The following is a 9,529-nucleotide window of genomic DNA, read 5'->3' on the forward strand; positions in this document are numbered from 1 at the left end:
GTTATATCTGCAAATTCTTTTACATTGTGCTATATTCATTAATACTTTGAGTTCGATTTCTATATTTGCAACTCCCCCATTATTTTCCATAGGTTTAAATCGTAGTCTAATTTTATTTTGTTTATATTAGTTTTTAAGGTTATATTCTTAGTCAAGAAGTTTAAGGTTATGTTCTAATACCATCCCGTAAAATAAACAAGTAGAAATCGAATGAACCAAGAAAATAACTTTGGGATTGAGAGAGTAAATTTGAGAAAGAACAAGGAAGAAAACGTTCAAGTTTGTTGACGAAGAGATGGAAAAAATGTTTGGGTTTTGCATAAAGGAAAATATGGTCTTTTTATTATGGATAAAAAAGATAAGTTTTATCGTTTCCCATTAATCTCGATCCTCAATCTTGAATAAAAAAAGATCAAGAAAAAAATATTGTAAAGAGTTTTCTAAAAAGTGCTAATTGTGAAAGGTGAAAAAAAATATATTTCGGACTATTTTTCAAAATTTATAAACAAACAAAAAAAATCTTAATATAAAATTATGACATATTTTATGGAACCATTGGTTGTAGTATTGCACAAAAAAATTGTGATTAAACAAAATTAAAAATAAAAAGACAAATCGATCCATTTATAAATGTACATAGAAGTTAATGGCTCAATTTGTTTTTTCTATTTTTATTTCTCATTTTCTAAGAAACCTGTTTTTCTTTTTATAACGGATCATGATTATCGTTTCCAAAATTTAAAAAACATTTCTAAAAATGGGAGAAATTTCAAAGAAATAAAAAAAAAAAAAAGAAAAAACAGTTAGCTCAAAGTTTTAGGGCTTCTCTTCTCTCTATCAACTCCTTTCTCTCAGCTATTGAAGGAAAATTTCACAAAATGACTCGAAACCCAAAAACTTTTCTACAAATGACTTCTTCCTAAAAACTATTCTACCACCAACATTTTCCCCATACGAAATTTCAAAATTACCCCCAGTTTTTAAAAAACCTTCAAACTGCATGGTGAATGCACCTCTACAAATACATTAAGCGAGCATTTAGATATTACTAAGCGATTAGATAGATATTACTAAGCGATCGTTTAGCTAAATGTTATACAATCGTTTAGATATCTATTATGCAATCGTTTGGCTAACTATTACATGATCATTTAGTTTATGTTATACGATCGTTGAGATATCTATTATGCGATCGTTTAGATATTTGTTATGCGATCGTTTAGGTTTTGTTAAACGATCGTTTAGGTTTTGTTATGCCATCCTATAGAGAATATTAAGCGATCGTTTAGCTATCCATTATGCGATCGTATAGTTTTTGTTAAAAGATTGTTTAGAGAATACTAAGTGATCGTTTAACTAACTGTTACACGATCATTTAGTTTTTGTTATACGATCGTTGAGATATCTATTATGCGATCATATAGTTTTTGTTAAACGATCATTTAGATTTTGTTATGCGATCGCTTAGATAATACTAAGTGATCGTTTAACTAATTCTTACACGATCCTATAGTTTTTGTTAAACGATCATTTAGGTTTTGTTACGCGATCGTTTAGATTTTTTTATTCGATCATTTAGATAAATTTATGCTAAATTTGTAGAATACAATTGGTGTTGTACATTTAACTAAGAAAATTTTACTGGCCTTTATATCCTTGTCATTCGACAGTTATGAGGTATTGTGACGAGGTTGTCATACGATGGGCCCTCTGATGGTCTGGGTATATCAATAAATGGTTCGGTTGAAACGGTGGAATGCATTAGAACCGAAGGCATCACAACCGGTGGAACGGTAGCAGATGGGGTTGGAATATGGATGTTAGGTGTTGGAGAAGTTTGTCCATATGCATGTTCAGTATTGAATTGTGAAGTGCATCTGGGTTCACTGTTTTAACCAAACCAAGCTTCACTTCGGTCATCCCCCAAGTTACATGCCTCAATATGATCATCAAGTGAAGACATGGTATAAATTGGATTGGGTTGATCGGTTGGATTGCAATGCTGGTGTACTCCATGAATGTTAGCAGGTATAACTGATACAAATAATGGCATCCAAGATGTCTCACTGCCTTTTAAAAAGAAGCTAAGATCTTCATCGTCGACTATGTCAATTGGGGGAGTCGAGACCAACAGATTGTAGCAACATTTGATGTGTATATCAAAATTTCCGGATTGATATTCAATCGTTAGTGCATCATACTCACTAATTCACTGACTGTTATATCATTTTTGACTTTTAGACCTTTCATATGAGCACCAACATAATTTCTTCCAGACTCATCCCAATCCCCACCAAATCATACAAAGATGTGAAGTAGCACCAATAAATCATTGATAAGTGAATGATTGTGTATAAATTACTATGCAATCATGTATAAATTACTACACGATCGTGTAGTAAACGATTGCACAGTAATGTCTAAACAATCGCATAGTAATGTATAAACGATTGTATTGTATAAATTACTACACAATCTTTTATAAATTACTATGCGATTGTGTAAAATTTACTACACGATCGTTTATAATTTACTAAACGATCGTGTTGTAATTTATGAACGATCGTGTAGTAATTTAAAAACGATTGCATAGTAATATACTAAAGGATCGCATAGTAAATGATTCCTTAAGTGTCATAAATGATTCCTTATGTTATAAACGATTGCATAGTGAATGATTCCTTAAAAATACTCATTGCATATATTACTAAACGATCGTTTATAACTTACTAAATGATCATGTATAAATTACTACACGAGCGTTTATAATTTACTATACGATCGTATTGTAATTTATGAATGATTGTGTAGTAAATTATACACGATCGTATAGTAAATTATAAATAATTGTGTAGTAATTTAATGCTAAACAACACTTATTATGAAAGCGATCTGAGAGAAGAAATCATACATTGAATGAAGGACTGAAGAAATCATTGAAGGAAGAAGAAATGTGGACTGAATCCAATGATGAAAGCTATGAGAGAATCCGAAGATGTTGGGCTGAGAGACAGCTACGAGAGAACAATGAGAGAATTTCGTGGGGAGTTCGATGACAGAAAGTGAATAATGAGAGAGATGTTCCAGAAAGTGAATAATGAGAGAGATGTTCCATTCTCTTCAGAATATTAGTTGAGAATAAATGTTTTGGTGGAATGTTGGTGGTATATTAAATGCACATTGAATGAAGGGCTGAAGAAATTGTAGAAGGAAGAAGAAACGTGGTGTAGTCTGAAGGCTTTTTAAAAACTAGTGGTAATTTTGAAATTTCGCATAGGGAAAAGTTCCGTGATAGAAAAGTTTTTAGGAAGAGGTCATTGGTAGAAAAGCTTTTGGGTTTTAGGTCATTTTGTGAAATTTTTCACTATTGAAGAAAATCGAGGTTGAAAAAACTCAATAGATACTACACTCTCCTCCTCTCAAGTCAAGGCTCGAGCACACAGGTATTTCCTCTCTGATTAATCTTCTTCTTCCTTTAACTGTATAAGTGGATTGATTGCAACTTTTTAGGGCTTCTATTTCTGGCTTTAGCTATACACGCTACAAGGAGTAACATTTCTTCAACCTTTAGCAACAGTTCTACCCTTTTAATGATTCCTCGATTTCATCAATTTGTAACCCTCTAGTTTGTATTGTAACTAGAATTTTTCCTTTTTGTTCTTACTTTTGAAGTTTGAGTGCTTGCTTTGTCTAGTAATTCTGTTTTTTAGCTTATTCATGTCCACGGGAGAGCAGCCTTGTCATTTTCCATTCTCAGATTTCTGCAAATTATGCTCTCCATATGCTTAATGATAGGGATTTCTAGAGTCAGATGGATCATTTTTCTGTAGGTTGAAACTTGATCACCTTCAATACCTGTTGTCACCTATGGCTTATGTTTATAAGCAGGAACCACAACCTTACTTATTTTTACCAGTAGTAAAAAATGGAAGCTGAAGAGATTGCAGTCAGTTGGTGAGGAAGACAAAGGGATTTGACCAAAATTGCCTTTTCTGTTTCTCTAATTGTATTCAATATACAGAAGTGTTGCTTTATACAATTGGAATCCTTAATTTGGGAATTCAGTGATAAATCAATAAAATAATGGCTATACATGTGTTTTGACCTGATTGGTTCTTCTGTAACTAAATTATTCTTCTGTTAAATAGTAAGACTGTAATTATGAAGATTTTCCTTGCTGACTGGGTTACTGAGTAGCTTTTCCTTTGGTGACGTGGTTGGTTGTGTTGGCATCCTTAACATCCCCCCTAAAACGAGAGGGTAGTTCTACTACACCGAGTTTGGATCGAAGGTTGAAAAACTGTGAGTGTGTTAGTGTCTTGGTGAGGCAGTCAGTTATTTGGTCGAAGGATGGTACATATCGAACATTAAGCTGACCATTGAGGACTTGATTACGAATGAAGTGAATGTCGATTTCAATATGCTTGGTCCGTGCATGAAACATTGAATTTATGGCTAGAGCACCTATGCTTAGATTGTCACACCATAGGACTGGAGCCGACTTCTTTTTTACACCAATTTCACACAGTAGTTGTTGTACCCATATGATTTTTGTAGAGGCATGAGCTAGTGCTCTATATTCAGATTTCGTGCTTTACCGGCTACAACAGATTGTTTCTTTAAAGACCAAGAGATAAGATTGCCACCAAGAAAGATGCAATATGCAACAACTGATTTACGATCGTCTATATTAGCTGCCAATCTGCATCTGAGAAGGCCAAAATGGACAGATCTGACCTCTGTTGAATGTAGATGCCAAAGTGTCGAGTGCCACTCACATACCTTAGTATTCTCTTCACCGCTTGCCAGTGGACGTTCTTGGTTGCTTTAAGTACTGACTTAGATAATTAACCGCATATGTAATATCAGGTCTCGTTGTGGTTAGATACTGTAAGGCGCCAATCGTGCTTCGATAGATATAGGGATCGTCAAGGGGTGTGCCATATGAGATGGAAAGTTGCTTATTTAGTACACTCAGAGAGGGTGCTGGTTTCAGGTCTTCAAGGTCAAGTCGGGTTAGTAGGTCCTCAACATACTTTTCCTGATTCAATATAACTCCATTGGCTACATTGTGAAATTGGACTCCAAGGAAGTGGCTAAGTTGGCCGAGATCCTTTAGGGAAAACTTAGAGTCCAAGGCTGTTACAATCTTGTCGATTGCCTGCTGAGTGGTGCCTGTAATAATAACATTGTCAACATATACCAGTAATAGTATCAAGGTAGAAGTGCTTCGATATATGAAGAGGGATGTATCGGACTTAGCATTCTGAAATCCCCAGTTGCATAGTGCTGTCTTCAGTGTGTTGTTCTAGGCCCTTGGTGCTTGTTTTAGGCCATATATGGCCTTGTGTAAGCGGCATACATGATTTGGTAGTTGGGGATGAACAAATCCTTGCGATTGGAACATGTAAACTTTTTCATCGAAGGCCCTATTGAAGAAAGCATTATTGAAATCTAACTGTCTCAATTGCCACCCTTTGGATACAGTAAGGCTAATGATGATCTAGATGGTTGACGCCTTTATCACTGGACTAAATGTCTCAAAGAAATCAATGCCCGGATTTTGATGGAAGCCTTTTGCTACGAGTCGTGCCTTGTAGTGTAGAATGGAGCTGTTTGGACTCCTTTTGATTCTGTATATCCATTTATTCTCTAGTTCATCGATGGTGACGGAGGAACTAAAGTCCAAGTCTGGTTTTTTATCAGTGCTGTAAATTCTTCACTTATTGCTTTGTTCCATTGAGTAGTTTTTAGTGCATCGGGGACTCTTGTAGGTTTGGTTAGGGACCAGTCTTTTTGAGTGTGAAAGGACAGGATTTTAGGTTTGAATATTCCCTCTTTTTCTCAGGTAATCATGGACTGAGTAGGTAATGGTAAAGGTTTTGGGACAGTATCGGGTGTAGATTGTGCAGTAGACGATGAAGGTAAATGATCGGTGGATTGGGCAGTAGACGATGGTGAGTAAGAAGGTAAACGATTAGAGGATTGTGCAGTAGACGATGAAGGTAAATGATCAATGGGTTGGGCAGTAGACGATGGTGAGTGTGAAGGTAAACGATCAGAGGATTGGGCAGTAGACGATGAAGGTAAACGATTAGTGGGTTGGGCAGTAAACGATGGAGTTAAACGATCGGTGGGTAAACGATCAGTGGGTTGGGCAGTAAACGATGGTGAGTCTAAAGGTAAATGATTAGAAGAGTAAGGTGGTAAGGCTGGGTTGTCTGTAGTGTTATCAGTTGGTGATTGGGTGTGGGTTGGTCTGATTATTGGTGATAGGGAGGGTTTGGATGTGGAAGGCATAGAGATTGTGCGGTGTGTCTTGACTGAGGGGCAGCCAGTGAACTCGGTGGGCTGTAGCTTCTTGCTTGTATGTCCTCTAAGCTGAAAGAGACACTTGACAAGGAAAGTTAGTTTCATAAAAAACAACATGTCGAGAAATGAACAACCTACAATTGGAGCTGAGGCATTTATATCCTTTGTTATTCACAGTAAGGCCTTGGTAGATGCACTTTTCTGTGCAATAATTCAACTTATGTGAATTGTATGGTCTTAAGCAGGGGAAGTATGCACACCCAAATATTCAAAGGTTCTCAAACTTAAGCTTCTTTTTAAACATTACTTCCAATGGGGATTGTCCTTTTAGGACAGGGGTAGGAAGACCATTAATCAATAGTGTTGAGTATAAGAAAGCATCCCACCAGATGTAAGGGAAGATATGCTTGGACGAGTATGGTTAGCCCTGTCTCCACTATGTGTTTATGCTTTTGCTCAGCCCTTCCATTTTGTGTTGTCACCAAAAGTTACCATGCCTCTATCCTTTTTGGAGAAAGAAATAAACTTGGATTGGTCTCCAGTCATGTGCCTTGAGCAATCACTATCCAAGCACCACTTATTTTTTTGGAGGCTTTCAAACAAACCTACAAACAAAAAATTCAAGTTTGAATCTTTGGTACCCATACTTGTTTGGGTCCAATAGTGTTAATATTACATACTTAGGGACCCATTTCATTTTTGCATTAGCATTAAAAGCGTTAGATCTAGACAAGTAACAAGAATAAGTTTTATGTACATACTTGCCACAAGAAAAATAAATAACATTATGCAATGATTTATCTCTAACAATAGATTTATGCACTTTACTCTTCATGGAGAAATTCTTTCTTGGAGCATTGTAAAATTTTGCTCTTTGATAAAAATTTCTTCTTGAAGAAGCAGTGTGACCATACTTCAATTTAAAGCACTTAGGTCTAATATGATCTTCAATACCACAATTATGACATATAGACACAAAACTATATTTAGCATTATTAGACACAACTTTAGGCATATTAAGCACAATAGAAAACTCTTTAACAAATATAGTTTTAGCCCTGAAGGAGTAGAACATTCATTAATATAGCCTAAACCTCTCCTATCACCAAAAGGCTTGCCTAATTCAATTATTTTGTCCAATCTTTTAGCACCTATTATCAATTTTTTAATAGACTCTTTAGCTTTATCAAGTACTTGTGAAACATTTAATTCATTTTCTCTAAGTGATTTGATCAAATTATCATTTTCACAACCATCATGCTCAAGAAGTATAATTTTATTAAGCAATGCATTTTTCTCATCACAATTACAAACATGTTTATCACAAGAGACATTTATTTCATCAGCTTTTACAACATGCTCATTCTCTTTAAAGCAATCAATTTCATCAAGTAAAGACTTATTTTCACTAGTCACAGTATTGTATTTCTTCTTAAACGCAACATATTTTGAACAAATTTTTCTAAGTCATTTTGCATACTTTCAAAAACTTTAAACAATTCATCATAAGAAGAGGGTTCTAGAGTTACCTCATCAAGTTCATCATCTTTTTCACTATGGGTCATAAGACCAAGGTGTGCCACTTCTTCACCATCATTTCCACTTTCACTTTCACTACTATAATCCAAAGTAGCCTTTTATTGTCTTCTTCTTGGTTTTCTTAGATGATTTGAGGAATGAACAAACCTTCTTATATGACCCGTTTGTTTGTATTCATAACAAATCACCTCATCCTCTTTGCTCTTCTCACCTTTTAACTCTCTTTGGGTTGATAAGGTATTTCTTGAATTGCTTTTTTCTCTTGATGAACTTTTTGTTCTTACATGAGAGATAGGCGACAACATCTTCATCAAGGGCATCCTCATCTTTGGAGTCAACTTCCAAGGAAATGGTCTTTAATGCAATACTCTTCTTCTTTTTGGACACTCCTCCAAGTGCTTCTTCATAGTGATCTCATGAGTCATGAGTGAACCAATGAGTTCCTCCAATAGAAGTTTGGTGAGATCTTTTACTTTAGAGATTTTCGTCACCTTTGCTTCCCAAGTCTTAGGTAGAGACCTAAGAATTTTCATAACATTTTTAGATGTTGTATAGACTTTACCAAGTCCCTTCAAAGTATTGATAATATTAGTAAATCTAGTAAACATATCTGTTATAAACTCATTAGCATCCATTTTAAATAATTCATAATTATGAACAAGCTTGCTAATTTTAGACTCTTCAACTTGCTTTGTTCCTTCATGAGTAATTTCAAGAATATTCCAAATTTCATGAGCGGAAAAATACAAAGATATTCTATTAAATTCATCTTTGCTCGAACCATAATACAAACAATTAATAGCCTTAACATTAAAAGAACACTTTTTCATTTCATTTTGCATCATACTGTTCTTCTAATTTAGGCTTATCAACATTATCAACCTTTTTCATGGGTACATAAAGACCTTTAGCAAAAATTAACCACAAATTATAGTTAATAGATTGCAAATAAATTTTCATTCCAGCTTTCCAATATGTATAATTGGAACCATCATAATAAGGAGGCCTAGAAGTAGATTGCCCTTCAACAATTCCATTTGCTACGAGGTTTGCCATAATGCTCTAACAATAAAGTTTATTAAAAAAATTAAATTTCAAGAGAGCAGCATCACTCTGATACCAATTATTGGACCGGTATGGCAATCCGGTGGGGCGGGGAAGGGGAGATGAATAGGGTTTAGTTAAAAATTTTCAAAAAGTATGCTCAATTAAAACTAATTAGATAGTTTTAAAATTAAATTAACAAAACCCTAATTGCTAATAAATAAAAAATTGATAAAAAAAAAATGTGATAATCTATTTTATCAATATCAACCAATAAGAAGAGCAAGCAATTAAAATTAAGTGAAAAAATTACTAGGACAAAGTTAGAGAAGAAAATACAGTGATTTTTATAGTGGTTTGATCAAACACAACCTATATCCACTTTCGCAAGCCCCTCTTGGGACTTTAATTAAAAAAATCATCTTTGACTTTTTCCATGGATAAGAGCCGAATCATTTCCTTTTACGAGTTTGAGAGCAAACTCGATCCTTTCCACGAATTAGGATCCAACCGTTACAATTTTTTTTAAGTTTTGAATCACACGATAAAACTCTGTAAAAAGAGTGTGTATATAAATTTGAGTTCACACACTTTAATCCTCAAAATACAATAGAAAATTCTCAAGAATAAGATG

This window comes from Benincasa hispida, chromosome 4, assembly GCF_027475165.1.
Source record: "Benincasa hispida cultivar pf3 chromosome 4, pf3_genome.v1.1, whole genome shotgun sequence".
Lineage (NCBI taxonomy): Eukaryota > Viridiplantae > Streptophyta > Magnoliopsida > Cucurbitales > Cucurbitaceae > Benincasa > Benincasa hispida.